Below are 10,398 nucleotides of genomic sequence, written 5' to 3'. Positions count from 1 at the left end.
AGATCACTGTTTTCAAAAGGTTATTAAAGCCCAATTTTTAGATCTAACAAACAATTTATAAAGGATAAAATTATTCCATTTATTCGTTAATTTAGTTTAAAATTTGAAAATAAAATTCTTTTTAAATCCAAAAAAAAAACTTTTATATTAGGATTTGCAGTTGTAGTTAAATCAATTTTTGAAATATCTGAAATGATATTCACCCAAATTTTAAATTTTAAATATATTTTAACTTACAAGTTTTCTTAAGACCTCATAGAGATATTATTCGGCCATATACGGCAACGATATGATGCAAATAATAACTACCCTAATGCTATTCAATTTAATACAGCACTGAAACAAATATTGCTTAAAAATTCAGTTACTATTGTTCCTCTCATGAAAACTGTAATACTTTTGACGACGACACAACATTTTCTATTTTTTCTATCTAATATAACAAAAAAATCAAAATTTAATTATTCAGATCAACTTTTATTCAAATAGTAGTTATGAAGACTAAAAAAAAAAAATTATATATTATATTACTGGCTATGCGTTAAAAAAAATCATACCTTTATTAGATTGTAATTTATGAATTCAATCGCTTCACAAAGTATTATCTATAATCATCGTTTAAAATATTCAAACTTTGTTGATTTTAAAAATGACGGCGGGTTAGTTTCTCCCTCAGAATGTGCATTCAAAATAATTTATTAAGCTGAAACATTTTTATTAATTTTAACTAATCACTTACAAAAATATTGGTTTAAAAATAATAAACCTTTGTAACAATAAATTTGCACTTAACAATACTGTATTTAATTCATTTCAATGCAATAATGTTTCATTATTAGATAGACTACAAAAAATGAATTTTAATTTAATTGTTAGTTAAAAAATACCTAAGTATTCGACTCCATTCTTTTGGAAAAATGTTTTCAATAGAAATTCTAAATCCTGTTCCTTTAAGACAAATATTAACAAAAGAAATAATTTTTATGAATAAATAGTTGGTATATAATATATTGTTTTAACTTTTAATTATTTTTATTATTATTAAACTAGGTGATATGGCAGTTTTATTTTGTTTTGATTATTATTATTATTAACAAGTTAATATAACAAAAAAAATTAAAATATAATAACTAGAAATGATATTTCAGCGATATTAATGAAATTGAAATAATAAAAAGATCAACATTATTAAATCAATCAAATAGCAGTTATGAAGACTCAAAAAAAAAATTTTATTAGACTATAATTCATGTATTCAATTGCTTCACAAAGTATTATCCGAACACAGCTATAGTCATCGTTGAAAATAATCAAAATTAGTTGAATTTAAAAATAACTGTGGTTTAGTTTCTCCCTCAGAATGTACGTTCACTATAATTTTTATTAATTTTAACTAATAACGTACAAAGCTATAAACATTAAATATAAAAAAATATTGGTTTAAGAATAAGTGTCATGTGATGTTTACGATGTTTTTAAAAATCCTAAATTACACGTTTTCGAAAATTTAAAGTATAAAGAAAATTAAATATTACCTATCTTTTTTGTAAGTTTTCGTTATTATATTTAAAAAACATCAAAAGTCGTTGGTTATAGTTAGCTTTTGAAGTTAAAAATTAATTAAAAATTTCGTTTAAGTAGATAAGAATTGAAAATTGAATGTAAGATTTTACATTAGTTTGGCTTACAATAATTATTAAAGAAATTGTGAATTGGCCAATTAAAAAAATGTTATCTAAAATTAAAATTTTTACGAAGTTAAAAGTTTACTCGTAAAATTACCATTTATTACTATCAAATAATTGTTGACTGATTATGTTTATACATTATAGTTAAAAATTACTAGTCTCCGAAACTTGATACATATAGTATTATATTAATTGTTTAAATTAGCATTTTCTATACATGATGATCATTTAAATTTGGTGTATTCATTTCTTAAAAACATAAACTCCCTTTTTAATTACCCACTTGGAAATATATCGCAGTCTGACAAATTATCTCCGTTCAGAAACGTTTTTCGTATACAATGATACTTATATTTTTGTGTAATGATATATACATTATAATATATTATCATTATTTAAATTAAAGAAAATTAAATTAAAATATTATCCGTACAGCTGCACAAGCAATAATTAAGTTATTTTTATATTTAAGAAAATGAAATAGAATATTATCTGTACAGTTGCACAAACATTAATTAACATAAGATAACTAATAATGATTAAGTTATTTTTAGATTTAAGAAAATTAATAATCTTTGAAGGTGTAGGTACTAACATAAATTATAAATTATTATAACAATATACTATATAGTACATGTTATAACGATATTAATACATAAATAATTAATGTCGTTATCTGTAAATTCATGTACAAATGCGGCATATTAACATCTATAAAAAGGGCTACGACAGTTAACACGACGCTTAGCCCACTTACGTAACACTTTCTCAAAAAATATTCCATTTTTCTGTTGATTTTTATAAATGTAATTAATGTAATTTTCTGTAACTCTATCTTTCGATTTGTTTATTATAATATTTCAATATACCTCTTTCTCTTTTGATTATCCAGCGCGACGGTAGTGGTGCGAAGCCAAGTAAAAGAAAATAGCGGATAAGTCACTAACGTATAATAACAGGACATCGAGTCTTAACATTGACAAATCGTCCTAATTTATGTCAATTCTTTGCCAAGCTCTACAGGGCAAACGGCTGAACATATAAAGTAGTATGAGGTATCAATCGATCAGAAATATTGTGCAGGTGGGAACAGAGAAATTCGCTAGTAGATTGGTTAGATAGTTTATAAGTTATAAGCAAAAATGTTCAAGTACTTTTAAGACCGATTTTGCGTACGGAACAGTGGGGATGGAACGAAAATATCGTAAATATCCCCCGACCCGCCGCTTATCCGCGGTGGCGACGGCCGCGGCGGCGGCGGCAGCGACGATGTACTACGACGACGCACGGACGATATTTTTGCTCTATGGTGACAACTGACAATTCCGAATGGTACAAACATAGTGACATTAAATTCTATATTTAATGATATATTATAAGAAATATTGATAGAAAATGTTAATTGTAGTGCTTGCAATAGAGTGGCGAATCATGTGCAGAACATAAAAATAATTAATACCCACTAATATTTATTTTTTCAAATTCAGCTTTGGAATAATTTTAATAATAAAATACAAAATCTTGTGATTAATTCATTACCTGTTGCAATTATTAGGATCGATGGCCAATCATATACTCTAAATTCTGTGATTTGCCATCGTGGTCCTCTATGTCTCAAGCCCATTATACTCGTACATCAATATTATTAAATACAATAAGAAATGGATTAGATGCAACAATATGTCAACAAGTATTGAACGCTGGCTTCGAGGTGGAAAAGATGTCTACATTATAATTATGGAAAAAAAATAGTCAGGAGGCCAGCGGTTATTAAAGATTATTATTATTACAGAATACCAGATAATAATAAATTAACACATCAACATTAAAAATATTTGATATCACACCAAAAAAACTTCGTTATAACTCCGTGTAAAAAAAAAGCTAAGTTAAAAAAAAAAAATCTAGTAATGAATAAATCTTTAAAATACGTGATATAATATTGAAATTAAGTAAAATATCATTTTATAATATTACAAATACCTATGATGACAATTAATAAGATCAAATGTAATGTTAAATACTAAGTCAACATTGTGTTTAACTATTTGGTAGGACGTAGAAGTATAGGTACTTAAATAAATACAATTATCTAACCACTACAGTATTTACAGTAGGTAATTAATAATGTACCAACAATATGTTGACTAAGTATTTAACATTATCTACATTTGATCTTATTAATTGTCATCATAGGTATTTGTAATATTATAAAATGACATTTTACTTAATTTCCATATTATATCACGTCTTTTAAAGATTTAATCATTACTATTTTTTTTTTTTTAATTTAGCTTTTTTTTTAAACGGAGTTATAACGAAGTGTTTTTGGTGTGATTTAATATAGACTTCACCAAGTCGGACAGCTGATGACCATAAGTTGTTAGGAAGGTATGTAAATTAAAAAATATACCTACATAATAAATATCTTCTATACATTATCACCTCTTAAAAGGAAAGGACTCTCGTACCCGTCCCCCATTTTATATCTAATATTAAAGTGATGAGTTTAAGATACATCATACATAACTGAAGAAATAAACATTTAAATACAATCTTATACTCTAACTTTATATCATATTTTTAACTCGTTACAATTGCATTCAAATTAAAGCACCCATTACAGTTACTTACTTTATATCCGAAGTTCACTTGATAACTATCTACTGTACTTACAGCAGAGCGTTATCCACATGACTATCCTATTTGTTTTCATTATTATGTTTTTTAATAAGTTAAGCCGGTTTTCGTAATTAGTGCTACGTAAATACTAGGTTAATATTTCGTTAATTGGCGTGCTATCCCGGTCGCATTTTCAGTACCTATACGTTAAAATGTTTTCCGGTCCGCTTATTATAGGCCTCGGCTACGTACACACGTATCGATATAAGAATACAATTATGGCAATTACAACAAGTCACTACAACCGCATATTATGTTGTCTCTGTCGTATACACGCATAACATAGTTAAAAACTGTTTTGCGCGGAATGTCTTTACTCACTCGATATTATTTACATCAAAATTACCAAAAATTTTAAATCGTATTAGGAAAGACCTATGTCATAGATATTTATTTATTTTTATAACAATATGAATACAATTAAAATTATCGCCAGTAATCGGTGTGAAAACTATAGGTTTATTATTACAACATTGAACATCCCATTTCAAAATGATACTTAAATACCCATTTAATGTATATGATCCGGTGTAGAATATTATGTATAAAATATATTATTTTATTATAAAACGATATACAGTTCTAGTGTTAACTACTTATTTCCTTTAAAATTAGACATATTAAAATAATATGTTAATGTTGTATAGTAAAATATTTATCTCAACAATAATTGTCTCACTAATGGTTCAGTACAAATAGAATACTATAAAATACAAATTATTGTAACGTCATATTATGTATTATGTATTTATTAAAAATGTAATAATGTTAAAGTCATATATTACCTACGTATACTGCTCTGATTGCCCTAAGAATGTTTCATTATAAATGATCATTATGAATTTCTGAATGCTGAAGTTATACTCTTGCAGGTTGTCATTTGATATTTTAACAATTTTTTTTTTTAAACACTGTTGTAACAATGTATATAATATGTATGACAGGAGTCTACAGGTCACCTCTAGGGATTAAGAAAGTGACTACGTCTCCGGGGCCAAAGCATTTATGTTAAGGGCCCATTTATTTCTAGACTTAAAATTCTTAATCAATTTAAAAACTTTAATTAAATTAAAACAAAAATAATAACATATTATAATTACATTGTTTATGCCTACTAGCCTACTTTTATACCGGTTTGGACGATTTATTTCTATATTAATATATATTGACGTTTGTAACCCAACTATATTCTCCGAATTATTGTAATTACATAATAATGCCCGGTAAATTCATACATACATAAATAAATAATAATTCAAAACTAAGTATAAATAAACAGAAATAACATTTTTGTGGTTTGAGGATTTTAAAAATGTCCGGCTTCTTTAGAAAATCGCATTCTAATTAGAATCGCTCGGTGATTAGTACATAATATGTAATAATAACTATAATAATTTTTATGAAAAAATATATATTAGGTATAATATATTACCTACGCACTATAGAGATCTAAGATCTTACATCTTGTGTTAAATTTAAGTATATAAAAAATAAATGTTTAGTAGTTATTTTATAATATATATATATTTATATCGATAATAGCAGAATAATTAGTGGGAATAGGTAATTACCATTGGTCGGGTAGATATACCTTACATTACTAGTACCCGTGTAAGGATTCTAAGTGAATTGTTGGATAACTGGAATTTATAAAACAATAAATACAAAAGTAGGTCAGCGCGTTTCGGTGGTGGATGTTTGTCCATCGTCCCTTCGGTCCTTAGACAGGATAGTGTAATCTTACTGTAGGTATATTCGATTTTGAATGCAATATGATTGCATTCGATAAAAAACGATTCTAACCGGACGAGGGGATCATTTTTTATTTAATTTTATTCGTTTCTATGGTGATAAACAAAGACATAATTATTTTATATTATATAATCGTGTAGTTGTACATTTTTTCTCCTTTAAACGCTTTCATTTCGAGTATCATTTCGAAAATCGAAAAATGACCTCTCTAAAGTACCAGCTCAAGAACATTGCATTTCAGAAAATATGTTACACTTGTACTATTGAGCAACTTTAGAGGGAGAAAAAGATTTTACAGAATAAAAAAAAAAAAAAACATCATCGTAAAATCAATATAGTCTTCGCTCCGCTCAGAATCTAAAATGTATTAAATTTCAAAACAACAGTTAATTATTGTTATTTATAAAATTTAAATATCATAATTATCATCATGATATTATAATAAGCTTTTTTCATTATTTTTGTTGCCTGCAAGTATAATTTCTGTATATTGCAATTTTTTTTGATAAAACTCAATCGGCTAATCGAGCCTTTTCGTAAATTAATTAGGTAATTGAAAAAATTAGACATTTCTAACTATTGTTAAGTATATATAAATCTGTTTCCATTGAAATATTTTTAAAAATAATTAAAGGTCGATAATATTAAGAAAAAAATTAAATATTTGAGGCTTTATATAATTGTGCATGTAGGTACATAAATAACAACTAATAAAGTAAATTTAGTCAGTATACATTTATTTTTAAGCTCATACGACCAAATAGATATTATATACTTATATTATATAAATATAATCCATATTATTTCACTTACAATTTCACTGTATACCTATCGGCTATTATTATTTTTTCCATTGCAGTGAATAAAATACTTTTTGTTCGGGTGCCTCGAAACCCGTCTTATAACTCTGGTCGAGATACAAAATATAGCTGCTGCAGCGCGCCTGCCCTGCCACCCATTACTTTATATTATTTGCTTTTACCGTCGATTGCAGCAGGTAGCCAAACACGGTTGGCGTGCAGCTGAACCATTACCCACCGTCATAATGTGGGTAACAAATACATTCCGTCGTTCGTTAGATATATGTTATGGAATTTTTGTAACAACTAGTGGGTTCCAAACTAGCGAAAAAAACTCTGATCCGAATCACGTCCTTGGCTTTCATTCTTTATATTACCCACTAGTTACGGTCAAAATAACATTCATCATTTTAAGATGTCTTATTCACAGCGATAATAATATCTTTGCCCGTTAAATAATTAAGACAGTCGAAAATTACTTATCATACAGGTTTATAAGTAATAACGTCATGCTATATTGCTTTGATTATATTTACAAATTCTGAATTTATAGAAAAAAAGATGACCCTATATTGAGTAGAAAATAAATTAAGTTTTCGAAAACTATACACAATGTTAAAAATGTAGAACCTATATGAGGAGTGGCAAAACTTTTAAACACTGTGTGTCAAAAATTACCATGATAAGCATTATATATTTATATATATTCGGTATTGACCCATAAAAGCCGTATGCTCAAAATATTTTTACCTATTAGGTATATAATATTATATATAGTAAAAATATTTTTATTTTTCACGTCCTACTACTATTAACCTACGTGACAGGGATTTGTCATCCCTGTTCTATATTATTATATTATTGTTGGTTTTATGTGATAATAAATTGAATCGCACTTTTTTCGTTAAATAATTTCGAGATCAGATATTTTTGCAGATAGATTATAATAGAAATAATATTGTCTCCTTTACAGCACAGATGAACATCTGCCCCTATATAGCGGAAGCAGCAGTAGCTGTATATTCCAGACGAGCCACCCTTATTCAATGACATTCTCTCGCCTGGCAGTCTTTCGGCGTCGGTCTTCATTGTATTCAGCGCACTGTCCAACGACGGTCTAGTTCCGCAGTTCTAAATGTGGCTTATAAACAATTTTATTAACATTGTCTTGTGTGTGAAAAGTCGAACACCACCAACAATACCTTTGTGAGTATTATCGTAGGATACGTTACAATAATAATATACTGCATATAACACATGAATCGAGACGAATTTTTAATAAAATAACATTTTTTTAACGTATGTGCTTGATCCTGATTTTTTTTTCAATTTTTACCTACACATTTTTATACTTATATAAAAATTAATACCTAATATTTATACGATATTTCATTGTCTAAAAACGTTGTAGTCTTACGTTAGACCAGTAGTTCTCAGCTGGGGTGACGGGGTGACATGTCACCTAAGGGTGACCAGAAAAATCAACGAGAAAAGGAAAACAAATTTAAAAAAATATACATTTTTGTAAAAAAAATCATATTATTAAGTACTGTATTTTTTTTTTTTTTAATATTAGAATAATTTTTAAACATACATTAGATTGTTTATTATTTTTATGATAGAGTGACGCAGTGTTTGATTCTTGTTTGCGCCGCAAACAAGTTAATGTTGTGTTATTGATATTATCATTTTCATGTGCACGTATCGGTACGTTCCACAGTTGCAGCCTTTTGTCGGCGACGGCTTATCAGGTCTTCGTGTGCGACCGGCCGCATATTAACAAAGTGTACATGGCCTCGGCACTACATATAAAATTACCCAATTTCATTGGCCCGTTTAAAAGGAAACATTTTACCGCGCTTTACTGTATATCTAGTGATATCATATCTTATCATATCATTATTTATATTCATTATAAATTATAATAACAAATATAAATATGGAAATATATGATATCATAATATAATAGAATAAATTATTTAGCTTAATAACATTAAACTATTTATTAGTCCTTAAACATTGACACAAATTTGGGTTGGAACTTGGAGAAGCTATTTTAGTTAAAATATACAAAATTATTAAATATACATGATGGTGATGGCTGTATAATAATTTAAACTATCTATTAGTCCTTCCCATTGACATAAATTAAACATTATTAATCCTAATCATACCTAGTACATAGGGAACCTACAATACATGCTGACATCAAACTTGGTATAATTTATGCATTTGAGTAATGTGTTCAATAGAATTATATGTTACAGTTAATTAAGTACCTACATATGTTATTGATTTTTTCAATATTAAACTGCACATTGATTTTGCTTTTTATATATTTTTTTTATAACAAAATTGCTGTAATTTGTGCATTATTATCATATTTTTTTTCTTCTATAAATATATTATTAACTAACATATTTTGTCATTTATATAATATATAGTATGTATACTCACTGTCTTAACTCTAGGAGCCTAGAATACATTCCAAGTTTGAAAACATTTTTGTACCTTAAATGTTTTTGTTTATTTTCTATTAGCTAATACCTAAGCATACCTATATGAATAAGTATTAACATGAATACAATCACAGTAAATATAACTTTAAATCAATTACCATCATCATTTGACAATGAAATTATAAGTTTTTGTGAAGGTAATTATGTAATACGTTCAAACATAACTAATTTTGATCTTTGTGACAAATGGATTGGTGAATTCTCTGACTTAACAAATACTTCATGGCAAGTAAGGAACACTAATCAAAACAGTGAACGTTTTATTAGCAGGTAAGTTTTAAACTTTTAACTAATTGTAAGTAATATTGTAATTTGTAATCGTGGTTTCAACTCTCTTATTAATTCCACTTAATTACTAATTGTATAATTTATTCTTTAAGCAATAATATAACATACCTAAAAAACATTAGTTAGTATTGTAGGTATTATGTTTAGTTTTGTATTTATGTGTATGTATAATATTATAATATTAATATATATCTATTACTTAAATACAAATTGACAATTATTTATAATTTTTTATATTCTGATAAAACTATATATTTCAGAAAAGACTATGTTTGTCATCACAGTAATTTTAGGAAAGTTGAAGCAGCACAAAAAAAAGAGGGAAATCAAAAAATGTAAATTGTCCAGCAAAAATAAAAATTATTGTGAAGAAAACTACTGTTGATACCATTAAGAAGGATAAATTTGTTAAAGTAAGATTATTTCATTTTTTCTTTTTTTTTTGTAACCTTTGGTACATTGGATGTTGCAGAGTTTGGCTAATTTTTATAAATCTTTTTTTTTAATTTACATTCAATGAATGGTACCATGTATATTTTATTCTTGGCATTATTAATATTTGTTATCATTGAAATAGTGAACAAATTGATTTTTAAAAATAAATGTTGTTTCCAAAAGTAATGTAAAATAACACAATTTCTGTTAATTTTAATAAAACAACATAAGATG

This window comes from Aphis gossypii, chromosome X (genome assembly GCF_020184175.1).
Source record: "Aphis gossypii isolate Hap1 chromosome X, ASM2018417v2, whole genome shotgun sequence".
Lineage (NCBI taxonomy): Eukaryota > Metazoa > Arthropoda > Insecta > Hemiptera > Aphididae > Aphis > Aphis gossypii.
This window is presented reverse-complemented; position numbering follows the sequence as displayed.